Raw genomic sequence first — 14141 nt, 5'->3', positions numbered from 1 at the left:
AGATATCATCAAGGTGAACATTCTGACCAATTTTCATAAAGATCCCATGAAAAATGTGACCTCTAGAGTGGTCACAAGCAAAAGTTTACGGACGGACGGACGCACGCACGCACGGACGGACGACGGACGACGGACGCCGCGCGATCACAAAAGCTCACCTTGTCACTTTGTGACAGGTGAGCTAATAAAAGTAAAAAGAAGTAATGTTTAAAGTTTATTTAGAGAAATCAACATAGATAAAACAAAAGACAATATTTGCATCACAAGAGCGTAAATTATAACAAGTTTCATAAGTACAAAGTTATTTGATTTTACTTCTTAAAAGTTTCAAACCAGAATATAAAAAGATAGGGACATTCATTACAATTTAATGTAAGTGCAGGAGTCCGACCTGGGTAGAACCATCCAACTTTCATAAACCAGGTAGAGGAGTTCCTCACATTGAAGAATTCTACATGGATATTTCAAATTAAGTCCAACTTGCTCAAAAGGCCACTTCTATTTAGAGTCTACCTGCCATTAAGAGACCACTTTTTCGGTTCCTTTTTTATGTTATCAAAGAACAAATGCTTTTGCCCTCCCATTGGTGGTCCTTTAAGCAAGCTGTACTGTAGTTTTTCACCCAGCTGTATTCAATTCAATTCAATTTTATTAGTTAGATAAATTTATTCGTTAATATATATATCAGATACAAACATCACATTAAAGCCCTGCTCCAGTCCTACCTTTTAACCTTGAATTGTCACTGAAAAAGCATGAAAATCCTGATATGTACAGTGACGCCTGTCAAAATAGAGTCTATTTTATATTAAATTCTATATGGTTTTGCCTGCTTAATTTGTAATCATGGGTTGCATACACACAAAAGAAATTGAATACCGGTAGCCATGGAGCAAGGCTTTAGGAACAACTCCCAATACAAGCAAACATTCAACTGTATCACAGAAATAGCTGCATGTTATATCTCTAACTTTTTAAAAAACACCCAACCTAATCCTCTTTAACATACATAAATTTAGAGATATACATATTCCACAGGATAACTCGAACAAAGAGGGTCATGATGACCCTGGATCGCTCACCTAAAAAGTAAAGTATTTTTTCCTATATAACTCACATAATAACTAAGTGGGTGGGGGGACAGGGTGTGACCAGAGCAGTGAAGGTGATTGAGTGTGGATACACAACTTCACTTGTGGATAATAAACGTTCATGGAAAAAAGAAAAGTTTAGAAAAATTCTACCATTTATTTTATTATTGCTTTACATAATTAGGTACAAAATTGTGACTAAAGGGCAATGGCTAGATACTAGAGAGATCCTTATGTAATTGATAGTGCACTTCCACAATTTAATCAAGTTACATAGTTTTAGGTCAAATATGTCACAAATCATAAAACAGAAATTGCCATTATTATAGTACCTTATTTAGTTAACTCTAGAAACTAAGGGCCATAACTCTGGTGTTACTTATAATTAAGCAATCAACTTCACATGCTGCATTTCCTTGTAGTAGTGATTATGTATATGAAGTTTCATTAAAATATTCCAAATCACTTCCTTAAGTTATGGCTCCAGACAGGACAGATAAATGGAAAGATGGGCAGACATTCTTAAGAGCAGACTTTTATTGGAACTTTCTTTTGTTATAACAAAATTTTAATGCAGTATAAATTAAGATAAATTAAAGAATATCTCAAATGTGCAGAGCCTTAAGTCTAGAGGCACAATTATTATAAATTTCATTTCTGTCATTTTAATTACAGTAACTAGTTTTTAAATTAATCTTTGAACAAGCATGTCAAAATGACTGATTCATTGGCCTTAACTCTAGAATTCTGACATTTGCCTTGAAAAAATTTAGCAAGAGAAAGAAAAGAACTTGAGACTGACAATATACAATTATTCGAAAAAAAGAAAGAAAAATATTTCCAAGATAAATACCACTAACAGAGTTAGCCAGGCAGAATATGCAAATATATGAAAACTCAACACAGTTATATCCCTTATACAGACTAAACAGTCTTAAATCCACTTAAAGACCTTGAAACTTAATCCCATTAAAAGACTTTGCCACTGTATCTTACAAATTAAACCCACTAAAAGTCATAGCCACTGTGTTACAAACTGAACTCACTGAAATACCTTGCCACTGTATTTTATAAATTAAACCCACTAAAAGACCTTGCCAGTGTTAATTAAAGCTACTAAAAGAACTTTCCACAATGTATGTTACAAAATAAACCCACTTGTAAATTAAATCAAATTTTAATGGTAACTCCTGTGTCAACAAAATCTGATCCTGCCACTGTTTTACAATATCACTACTTTAACTACAGTCTGTCCATTGTTTAAAAAAAAGCACTTTTGAATTTAGTATTTAAATACTGTGTTTTACAAGGTAATTAATTCACCATTCACTCATTGTGTTTTACAAGGTAATTCATTCAACATTCATCCACCCTTTCTGCTCCATAATTCAATCATTCATTCACTAAATATTCATTCACTATATTTAACAGTGTTATTAAAAAAATCAGTTACCATTTGTTCTATGATGCTTTATATTTGAAACATGTCAAAATTTACCTACATACTGACATTTTAATAAAAATTCAACCACTGACATTAACCTTTATTCTACCATGTCATCCCTATTTCTTGAAATTTAGATAAAAATGTTCAAAAATCCAGGCACGTGCAGCTGTTGAAAAAAAAAAAATTGTTTAAAGCACGGCGAGGCCAAAACTTCCATTGAAATGTTGTGATATGGTAGTTTTCTGAAACCAGTTGCCAGTATTTCTTTCTTTATCCTACCATATCACTAACATAAGATTATTAAATGCAAGAAGTGGTAGTTTTACATGTAGACCTGTAGCCAGTTACTATCATTATGATTAAATAACTGACCCATTCTACCACAGACCTATAAAATGATTTTTATATGATAAATAATACAACACAATAATTAACAACAATGGTTTAAACTGTAAAATGCTGAAAAATGTAATAGCTAAACTCATGTTATTCTTTGACTTGCCAGTAAACTTTGTAAATGGAGGATTTTCTCCAAACTTCAATGGCTTAACTTGCTGCATTATCTTGTGCAAGCACTATGACATGGTAGTATTGCATCCTTAAGACTGTCAAGTTTGACAGTGGCTAGAATATAAAAAGTATACTACACGTCCAAGGTCAGCTGCCAGTCTCTATACAAGCCAAAAAGCCAAAATTTCTGGCAGTCTTTTTGCAAAAGTATCTCATCAGCAGTCAGAAAGACAAGCAAAATTTCTTGCACACAGCTCAAACACACTTTATTTGTTTATATACAACTTACAAAAATAAAAAAATGGATGTTAATTTTCCTATTTTCTACAACAACTATATTATTCCTATCTCTGAAATTTAGTCCAAGAATGAATAAATGTTGCCAAAATTGCCCTTATATAAGTGAAATGTGGTGATATGGTACTTTTCATGAAAAACCTGTAGCCAGTATTAAACACTTAGCATTATTCTACCATATCCCTAACAACTAAGATTATCAAAATATTATAAAGCATACAAGAAACACAAAGAAATATCATTTTATTCTTAACCAGTTTATTCATAACTGGCTTTAATGTTACCAGTATCAAAGTCCTAATATTTAAGCAGTGTCAAAAAAACTTTAATATTGTATCAACATGTAAGAATGATATGACCCAAGATGCCGCCCTCTCTTGATGATAGATTTTCACCAAACTTTGTGAACAACCTGGCTACAATTGTTGCACACGTACAATGATATGACAATACCTGTTACCTTATTATGTGATGAGGGCTGACTTAAACACAATCATACAATGCCCATTCACACAAACAGTGGCAGTAATAAAAACCTTATGCCACCTTACCATCCCTATCTACTGAAATTTAGTCCAAAAATACATGGCCAAAACAATCCTTAAAATGTGGTGATATGGCAGTTTTCTGAAACCAATAGCCAGTTTTTTTCTTTTTGCCTTATCCTACCATATCCCTAACATAGGAATATTTACTAAATGCAATAAGTAATAGCTTTTCTCTCTTAACCTGTACTCTGTTGCTCATGAATTTTGTTTAAACCAACCTGGCTATAAGCATTAACAAAATAAACTAGAGCTATCACTGAAGGTATTGAATGTTGAGGCAATAAACCATTGGCAGAGAGCTTTCTTTAATCTCTTAGTATAAGTATTACATACACATTACAACAGATTCAGAGTCTGCACATGGAAGAAAAGCTATGCAAGGATGTCATTATTATTATTATTATACCAGATTTATATAGCGCCCTTTTCATGACCAATTTCACGTTCAAAGGCGCTTTACATAGTTCAAATGCAGCCACACAGGGCGCATAATTCATCCTCTACTAGTACAGACACGGAGCGATCTGACTAGAGGACAGAGTGAGACAAAGCCCCCAAAGTCCCTGAAAATGTATTGTTTGTAAAAAATATATATATAGGTATGTTGTAGCAACAATGGCTGATATTTCCTTTCAGTTCGTTAAACGAAGATTACAGTGGCTGAAAACTACATACTGACACCTTTTCATTGCCTGACACCTTTAACATGGCAATTCTTAAAATACAATTGTACTCTATCAATGTCACTTCAATTAACCAAATTTACTGAAGCATTACTCACTATGTAATGAAAATTAATTAAGAAATACCTAGATCTAGTAATTAATGAAATAAAATTATTATAGAGCACGAAATTCATCCTATATTATACTCTTTTTTTATGCCCCCTACCTCCCTAGACACAGACCACAACAACAACATTTTATTGCAGCCACTATCCTGCTCATCACATTAATTTTACATATCTGCCATGGTGAATCTATCTTACATGCTCGGATTTTTTTCTTCAACATGGTCAAAGTAAGGTAATTTCGTATCATTACATTTTATTTCTAATGATGGCTGTACTTCTAGAGCTAAGATAAAAATTTCTTGTCCAACAAATCAAAAATCTTGCACTGACTGCAAAAGAAAGCTTTAATATTTGGCATAAAGTCTGTTCCTAATTATATATATGGTCATAAATGTGGCCTCTAGAGTGTTAACTTGCTTTTCCTTTGATTTGACCTAGTGACCTAGTTTTTGACCCTACATGACCCAGATTCAAACTGGACCTTGAGATTATCAAGCATAACATTCTGACCAAGCTTCATGAAGATATAGTCATAAATGTGACCTCTACAGTGTTTACAAGCTTTTCCTTTTAACCTGGTGACCTAGTTTTTTACCCTAGATGATCCAATATCAAACTGTCCAAGATTTTATTGAGGGTAACATTCTGACCAAGTTTCATTAAGACTGGACCAAAATTGTGACCTCTTTAGTGTTAACAAGCATTTCCTTTGATCTGACCTGGTGACCTAGTTTTTGACCCCAGATGACCCAATATCGAACTTGTTCAAGATTTTATTTAGGGTAAATTTCTGAACAAGTTTCATTAAGATTGGGCCAAAATTGTGACCTCTAGAGTGTTAACAAGCTTTTCCTTTGATTTGACCTGGTGACCTAGTTTTTGACCCAAGATGACCCAATATCGAACTCGTCCAAGATTTTATTGAGTGTAACATTCTGACCAAGTTTCATTAAGATTGGGCCAAAATTGTGACCTCTAAAGTGTTAACAAGCTTTTCCTTTGACTTAACCTGTTGACCTAATTTTTTTATCCCAGATGACTTAATATCGAACTCATCCAAGATTTTATTGAGGATACCATTCTGACCAAGTTTTATTAAGATTGGGCCAAAAGTGTGACCTCTAGAGTGTTAACAAGCTTTTCCTTTGATCTGACCTGGTGACCTAGTTTTTTTATCCCAGATGACCCAATATCGAACTCATCCAAGATTTTATTGCGGGTAACATTCTGACCAAGTTTTATTAAGATTAGGTCAAAATTGTGACTTCTAGAGTGTTAACAGTCAAATTGTTGATGACTGACAAACGGACGGACAGATGAGGACGGACACAGGGTGATCACAAAAGCTCACCTTGAGCACTTTGTGCTCACATGAGCTAAAAATCTAACAGAGGTCCTTGTGTACATCATCAGGAGTGACAACTGTCACTGGTATAAATGATAAGCTGTACAAGAGTTACCTAACAAATATAACAGTTACATTTAGACTAGCCACTAGACTGATAATAACTGTATTTCTATATTTTTTCCTTTTTTGACGAATTCTATTTCATAGAGACAAAAACCAGTCTATTTTAGAAATTTCATGCAGGACTGATGTTGAAATTATCATTATTATATTGGACATAGGATATAGACTGGCTAAGTTCACTACATTCAATCATAAAAATGTAAAAAGATATATCATAGTCTAGGAGCTAGTCTAAGTTACATTCTATTATGACATTCTTATCACAGCACAAAGCAGGAATATTGCACACTAATAAGTCTTATTATAAAACAATATGATACAATTAATAAAAAATAAAATCTGATTACTTAGAAATTTTCATTCATAAAATGAGCTCCATTTTGACTGTTTTCTTTTTAAGTAAGGCCTAAAAAAAAATTCTTTGTTTCCGGGAACATGCTCAAAAAAATTAGGGTAGGTAGGTTTGAAAAACTTTTTTGGGGGGATTTTATTTTTTTTATTAAGGAAGACTTCGGAAATTAATTTTGTGTCAAAAAATGAATACAAATAGGGGGTTATGCCTCTAGAGCATCAGTAAGTTGATTTATAACATCAATGACCATGTTTAAAGCATAAAAAGTGCAGTTTTGCAACTTTTTGTCAAAAAATTGAAAAAAAATGTTCTCCAAGGCAATAAAAACATTTAGGGCCAGGCCAAAAATTTAGGGTAGGTCGGGATACCAGAAAAAAAACAACAAAAATTTACGCCTAATTGATAGCTTGATAATATAAAGTAGTAGAAGTGAAAATGAGGTACATGAAATCTGTTCATACTATGTCTACAATTATAAGACTTTGTTAGAGGCAAGAGAGAAATTATTATGCAAATAAGCTGGACAACTTTTTCAAAGATTTTGTGAACATGATTCAGTCTTAAATGTTTAACTCTGTTTTCAATATTTAGCCAGCCAGTATAAAAAACTGCAACTTTTCAGTATCTTTGATAATTATAACCACAAATAAACCTGACAACTTTGTTTTGAGTCACTTGTAATCTATTTTTCAACTGTTTTAAAGGTGGATAATCAGATTTTGGCCATTTAACGGATTTGTTCGAAACTTTAGCATCTGATCATTTACACTCATTTATGTTCACTTAACACTTAATACAAATTAGATTTTCACTGGAGGTATTTTTAAAATTTCATTTTCCTATCCTGGTTGCCCAACCAAGATAGAGTTATTTTATCATAAGTATAAATTTGATAAACATACTTTGCCTAAGGAAATGTATAAATATTAGATATATTGTAATATATTTGTAAAATATTTGCATTAAAAATTATGTATTTAGATGGAATTCATTAGAAACGCAAGTTTGAAAACTTATTATTACCTCCCTTTGCCTATCTTGGTTGCGCAACCAAGATAGATTGGAAATAAATGAATTCAGAAGCTACACACAGCTTTAAAACTTGCATTTTGGTTCAAATTGTTCAATAGTTGATATGTCTATCAAATGCAAATGTAAAACTAGACATTGTATCGAAATAAAAAGAAATACCCAGCTTTTTATTTACTTTCATATTAAAGGGGAGTAATTACAAAATTTTATAAAAATAATAAAATATACATTTCAAATAGGAATCTAACTCCATGTAATCAGTCTTTTTGTTCCTTAAATAATTCTCTACCAGAATATACAAAAAGTAAAATATGTCATTAAATGTTGTTTAAATGTGACTGACCACCTTTAAAATTTGTAACCACTGTACAAAGATAAAGAATTGTAGAAAAAAAAATGACATTGTATTAAAGAATTACTAGTACATGTATAGAGTTACATAACACAATTTGAATTTCCAATCATATTATTTTCTACTCAAGATAATGAAAATTTTGGTACCAAATTTGTCACGAGTATTAAAGGATAGCATTTTCACATTTTAAACAAAAAGCTATAATTTTACTTCATATTGTAGTCATTGCTTGAAAAATGCTCTTCTAATACTGTGAAATCATTTTATTTCGTGGGCATGAAATTTCGTGGTTTTGGTCAAGAGAGACAAGAACTGGAAAATCAAAGTTAACTGTCTTCCATTTTGGAAAATCACTTTAGGATCTTTTCAAGCCAAATATACAATTTCTCTACTACGGACTGAGAACCATGTGTTGGACTATTGTGCTTTTTACAGTCATAGTGTCTGAATCTTCCATGCAATCCCAGTGATCCTTTGTGCTGCTGGTGAAATTTCCTTTTAGTCATGACACAGATATCTATGTTACAGCAATTTGTGTATTATGCAGCTTTTTGTGGGATGTTTGTGGCATATTCCAATTTCAAACTAAATAAAGAAAAAATATTTAAATTACGTGTATATCACTCTATTATATAAGTAAAACTGACCAGTACTTTGACAAAGTGTATAAAATTCAAACTAGACTGATATCTTTAAAAGTAGAAACAATAATTATTTTTATTTCTTTAATTTGTTGAATTATAATTATATGTACATGTACATAGACTGCCCTGAAACAAAATATTACATGTTATCTCCACCAAAACACATATAATGCTACTAAACTAGTAACAGATAAGCCCTTTAATCAAAAAGCTCACAGAGAAGACTGGGCTTGCTAAACTGTACAAATTCTTTAAATAAAGTTGTTATTATTTTTATTATTATTATTAATGTGTATGGCAAATGCAACCGGAGTCTCACTCTACATATCAATTCACTTGATACTGTAACGAATGTAATAGTACAAAAGAAAGCATTAAAAGCAACTTACTTAGGTCACTGGTTTCTAGGTTAATAGTGGTAATTGTTGCCCCCTCCTATAGTACTGTAAGTTTGAAGTTGCCACAAGGAACTGCATCTGGCAATATCCCAACATCAACCTCCTTTTCATGGCCTATTCCTGTAAAGAAGACAGAATAAAATAAACTTTGTTGCAACTATCAGTTTCTGTATGTTCCATTTCAGAAAATTTACCAGCTGATATCTTTATTTAGTTGCAATCTTTATTTTGTAAAAACAAGCCTAAGAAAAGATGATACAGATCTACTTCAGAGAAATCTGCCCTTGCAGAGATCAGTTTTCTCTACATGGATGTTGTTAACACTGGTGATACTATATCAGGAGTCCTTATATAAAGTGTAGGTCATCAGTTTAATGTTGTATGACCAGTCTGTATTCATTACATGAATACTGGGCTAATTTGTCAAAACTTTAAAAAAAAAAAAGTGAAAATTTATTTATGGCAATAATTTTGACTATTGACTGGCAGCCTTTAACTAAGTGTAAACTATCATTCTCCTTATATTTATCATAGGTCAACAGTTTGTAGAAAAAAATATGAAAACATTTTTCTGAAGTCGTGTGATAAAACATTTAATGAGTAGCTTGGCAGTCAAGTCAGAACTGTTGCCCTTAGTCCTTCAAACTTGACTATTGACCAGCCAACCATTAACCCTTATCCTGCTGGACACAAAATCTGATTTGCGACCAGTGCAGATCATGATCAGCCTGCATGTATGTGCGGTCCTATCAAGATCTGCACTGTTTGCCATTCAGTCAGCAACGTTTTGGTTAGCACCCTTTTTATCAGTAAATAGCACTGTTCAAACTAAAAGATGGACAAGTTCATTATAGAAATTTAGTAGGGTAATGGTTAAACAAATGTATATTGTATTTTCAGCTGTCAAATATTCCTCCCTCCTGTCACTGATCTCTCCTCATATGTAGAACATTCCCATCTTAATTTTCTAAGTTGATTTACACCTAACATTTCAGGTTTTTTTTCGGTACCGATAACTGGTACCATTCCCAATGCAAAAACTTAAACCAAAGTGTGGATACAAAAGGACACAGAAGCCAATGCTGGGTCAAGTAGGATAGCTCTTCATATTAAATTTTCATAGTCGAGTTGAAAATAAAAATAAAAACAAAAACAAGAGGGCCATAGAGGGCTATAGATGGCCCTATATTGCTCACCTGTTATCATTGCACCTGAGGACAAGAAGGTCCTTAGAAAAAATATCTAAGTCCAAACGACAGGAACAACAAAGGAAAGAAATTTAACCAAAAAGAAAAACAAGATTCTTACAAGGTACATATATGTCAAATACACCTAATAATTGGAGGTACCATCCATGTTGTACCACAGAAAAGTGGTCTCAGTTTTTGTCTATGGCCAATAATAAAAAAGTTACTAAAAATAGGTTATTTATAGTAACGTAAAAGTGAAGTAATTCAAAAGAAACTTATTGTAAGTGAACAAAAGAAGGATCTGCCAAATAAATCTGTTGACATAAATGAAATTTCAGATCAGTATCTTCATTAGTTACAGAGACATACCCATTTTAATTTGTAATAAAGGGAGGTAATTTGACATAAAATCAGTCCATAGTTATCTACCCTGATTGGCCCGGTCCAACTAATGACAACAAGGCAGTCTGAAAGACAGCTAAATCCCCCGCCACTGCTATGGATAGTGAAAGGGTAAACCTTTGATTTTAGCTGTGACCTTGACCTTGAACTGACATGGCTGACTCATGAATTCTGCACAACGTCTTGATGAGGTGATCATTTGACCCAAGTTTCATGAAAATCCTTCAAGGGGTTTAGGAGATAAAGAGCTGAAACCTTTGACCTTCAGTTGTGACCTTGGCCTTGAGTTGACATGGCTGACTCATGAGTTCTTGATGAGGTGATCATTTGACCCAAGTTTGATGAAAATCCTTCAAGGGGTTTAGGAGATACAGAGTGGACACCAAATGGAAGGTTCAAACCTTTGACCCTTAGTTGTGACCTTGACCTTGAGCTGGCATGGTTGACTCATAATTTCTGCACATCGTTCTGATGAGGTAATCATTTGTCATCTTGATGTGATGAACATTTGTGTCAAGTATCTTCAAAATCCTTCAAGGTGTTAAAAAGTTAGAGATCAGATATAAAATATCATCCCATGACCTTTGATCCCCAAGTGTGACCTTGACCATGACCTAGCGCAGTTGGAACATGGGTTCTGCACATCGCCTTGGTGAGTTAAACATTTGGTGTTAATATAATGGAATTATGTAAAGGGGTTCAAAAGATATGGACCGGACACGAAATATCACCCCATGACCTTTTATCCCCAAGTGTGACCTTGACCTTGACCCAGCGCAGTTGGAACATGGGTTCTGCACATCACCTTGGTGAGTTTAACATTTGTTGTTAATATAATGGAAATATGTCAAGGGGTTCAAAAGATATGGACCGGACACGAAATATCACCCCATGACCTTTGATCCCCAAGTGTGACCTTGACCTTTTACCCAGCACAGTTGGAATATGGGTTCTGCACATCGCCTTGGTGAGTTTAACATTTGTTGTTAATATAATGGAAATATGTCAATGGGTTCAAAAGATATGGACCGGACACGATTTTGTTACGGACAGAAGGACGGAAGCAGACCATTCCTATAATCCCTCCGCCACGGCGGGGGATTAATAATGAAATTTCAAATAAGTCCTGTAAGTACTTACTGATATAAATCCATTTTGACTACAATCAGGGGAGGTAATCAGATATAAAATTACGATTGGATCTAATTTGTCATGGAATCCAAGATTTATTGTTGTCGAAGATATTTTGGAAGTTTGTATCAAATAAAACCATAAATGAAGTCTCTATATGGCTGCAAAAGCCAAAATAGCCAATTTTGGATCTGTAAGGGGCCATAACTCTGGAACCCATGATGGAATCTGGCCAGTTCAAGTAAAGAACCAAGATCTTGTGGTGATACAAGTTGTGTGCAAGTTTGGTTAAAATCAAATCATAAATGAAGTTGCTATTGTGCAGACAAGGTCAAAATAGCTCATTTTGGCCCTTTCAGGGGCCGTAACTATGGAACCCATTAGGGGATCTGGCCGGTTCAACAAAGGAACTGAGATCTTATGGCAACACAAGTGTTGTGCAAGTTTGATTAAATTCAAATCATAAATGAAGCTGCTATTGTGCAGACAAGGGCAAAATAGCTAATTCTGGTCCTTTCAGGGGCCATAACTCTGGAACCCATAATGGAATCTAGCCAGTTCAACAAAGGAACCAAGATCTTATAGTGATACAAGTTGTGTGCAAGTTTGGTTAAATTCTGGCCCTTTCAGGGGCCATAACTCTGGAACCCTTAATGGAATCTGGCCAGTTCAAGAAAGGAACCAAGATCTTATGAAGATACAAGTTGTGTGCCAGTTTGGTAAAAATCAAATCATAAAAAAGCTGCTATTGTGCAGACAAGATCAAAATAGCTGATTTTGGCCCTTTCAGGGGCCATAACTCTGGAACCCATAATGGGAAATGGCCAGTTCAAGAAAGGAACCGAGATCTTATGGTGATACAAATTGTGTGCAAGTTTGGTTAAAATCAAATCGTAATTGAAACCACTATTATGCAGATGAGAAATTGTTGATGGACGCATGGACTGACGACGGACAAAGGGTGATCATAAAAGCTCACCTTGTCACTATGTGACAGGTGAGCTAATAAAACTAGAAGGTATTTTTGTCTCCCCCCTATGTGTACATTTAGCCCTGGTGGCAATTTTTCTGCAGCGAAGTAGAACATGTCTTTGATATGCACAACTAGACTTTGTACTGATCACTCCTGTGAAGATCCATCAAAATCTGTCTTGCAGTTTGACTGGTGAAAGCCGGACAAGATTTTTCTATTTTAAGCTCTGGTGGCTATTTTGTGCAGCGAAGTGGTATGTGCCAGCGATATGCACAACTAAGGCTAGTACTGATCACTCCTGTGAAGTTTCGTAGAAATCCAGCCAGCAGTTCGACCTGTGAAAGGCGACAAGATGTTCTATTTTTAGCAATACGCACAACTGCTCTTGGTACTGATCACTCCTGTGAAGTTTCAATGCAATCTGGCCAGAAGTTTGACCTGTTAAAGCTGAACAAACTTAATGAAGATAGATGAATGGACAGACAGATGGCAAAGTCAAAATCAATGATCATTGCTGACCTTAGGAGAGACATAGTAAATCAGGGGAGGTAATGGATTAGCTTAAATATCTGACTAAATACTCACAACTTCTGGTTTAAGCATGACTGGGTGATTCTGCATCAGCTCTATGAACCTGCCTTTCTTTGATGTATTTTGAAAGCTCAGGAAATGCCGAGTTACTGCCTGGAGTCAATATCTTCATCCACATTACTCTTATTGACTGTTAACTTGTGATATTTCTACTTCTTGCACCATCATTTGTCTCCTCTACCTTTACCATCTTCTGAAAAAATTTCAAAAATTTGTTGACACATGGTTTTAGTCGTATGCTTTAACTCATTTTCCATGCATAATGCATTAATGTACTGTATTCCAATTCTTTGCGGTATTGTTATTCGACGCCGCCCTGAAGGCGGTGTCGAGTATATGGGATACACTTTTATTTCGGACCCTGTAAAGATGGTAATGAATAGTTTCGGAGTGATAAACTGAACACAGTGAATAGTTTGTAAAAGAATCAACGATATTGCACAATACATTTTAGTGAATAAACAAAAAATGGCAAAAAGAAAACATAAAAAATGTATGTAATGCAACTTATTATGTGATTTAAAACAATGCTATCTGTCTTTCCTCTCCTTATTTGTAGAGCAGAACATATTTTTTTATTTACAATTTCGTCAAAAATGTTGATCCGATTTATTGATAAGGGAGGTTACTCTGTAAGTCAAGTTTTCTATTTCTATTCTTAGCATGACCTACTTACCTATCTCATGTTCTATAAATAGAACACACCGCTGATATACCATACTGTAAAGCGTGAATCGCCTGGACAAGGGAGCGTTCGTGTATTTTACAACTTCGAAGAGAATATTAAAAAAAAAAATTATGGAAAATTACAGTTGCCTGCATAAAAATTCCTTGAAAAAAAAACGTATTTACAAAGTAAATAAAGGAATCAATAAGCATAGATATGTTGAAATGAATGAAGGAAGTGCCGCTGTTA

The 14141-nt window shown here is 34.1% G+C and overlaps 1 protein-coding gene across 7 annotated transcripts in view; it reads right to left on the bottom strand.

Annotated features, from left to right (window-relative positions):
- Nucleotides 1-201: 201 nt before the first annotated feature.
- Nucleotides 202-14141, bottom strand: part of LOC128558707 (uncharacterized) — a 72291-nt gene continuing 58351 nt past the window's right edge. For 6 of the 7 annotated variants that reach the window (XR_008371877.1, XR_008371881.1, XR_008371879.1 and 3 more), the window contains 3 exons: nucleotides 13220-13418; nucleotides 8930-9058; nucleotides 202-8481 (listed from right to left, as the gene is read on the bottom strand). The gene's annotated coding sequence lies outside the window, so the exon portion shown is untranslated. The remainder of the gene's footprint in view (nucleotides 8482-8929; nucleotides 9059-13219; nucleotides 13419-14141) is intronic. The other variant, XR_008371883.1, reaches the window with a different exon arrangement.

This window comes from Mercenaria mercenaria, chromosome 7 (assembly GCF_021730395.1).
Source record: "Mercenaria mercenaria strain notata chromosome 7, MADL_Memer_1, whole genome shotgun sequence".
Taxonomy (NCBI): domain Eukaryota; kingdom Metazoa; phylum Mollusca; class Bivalvia; order Venerida; family Veneridae; genus Mercenaria; species Mercenaria mercenaria.
Note: the sequence above shows the minus strand (reverse complement) of the source record. Positions and strands in the feature narration are given on the sequence as shown.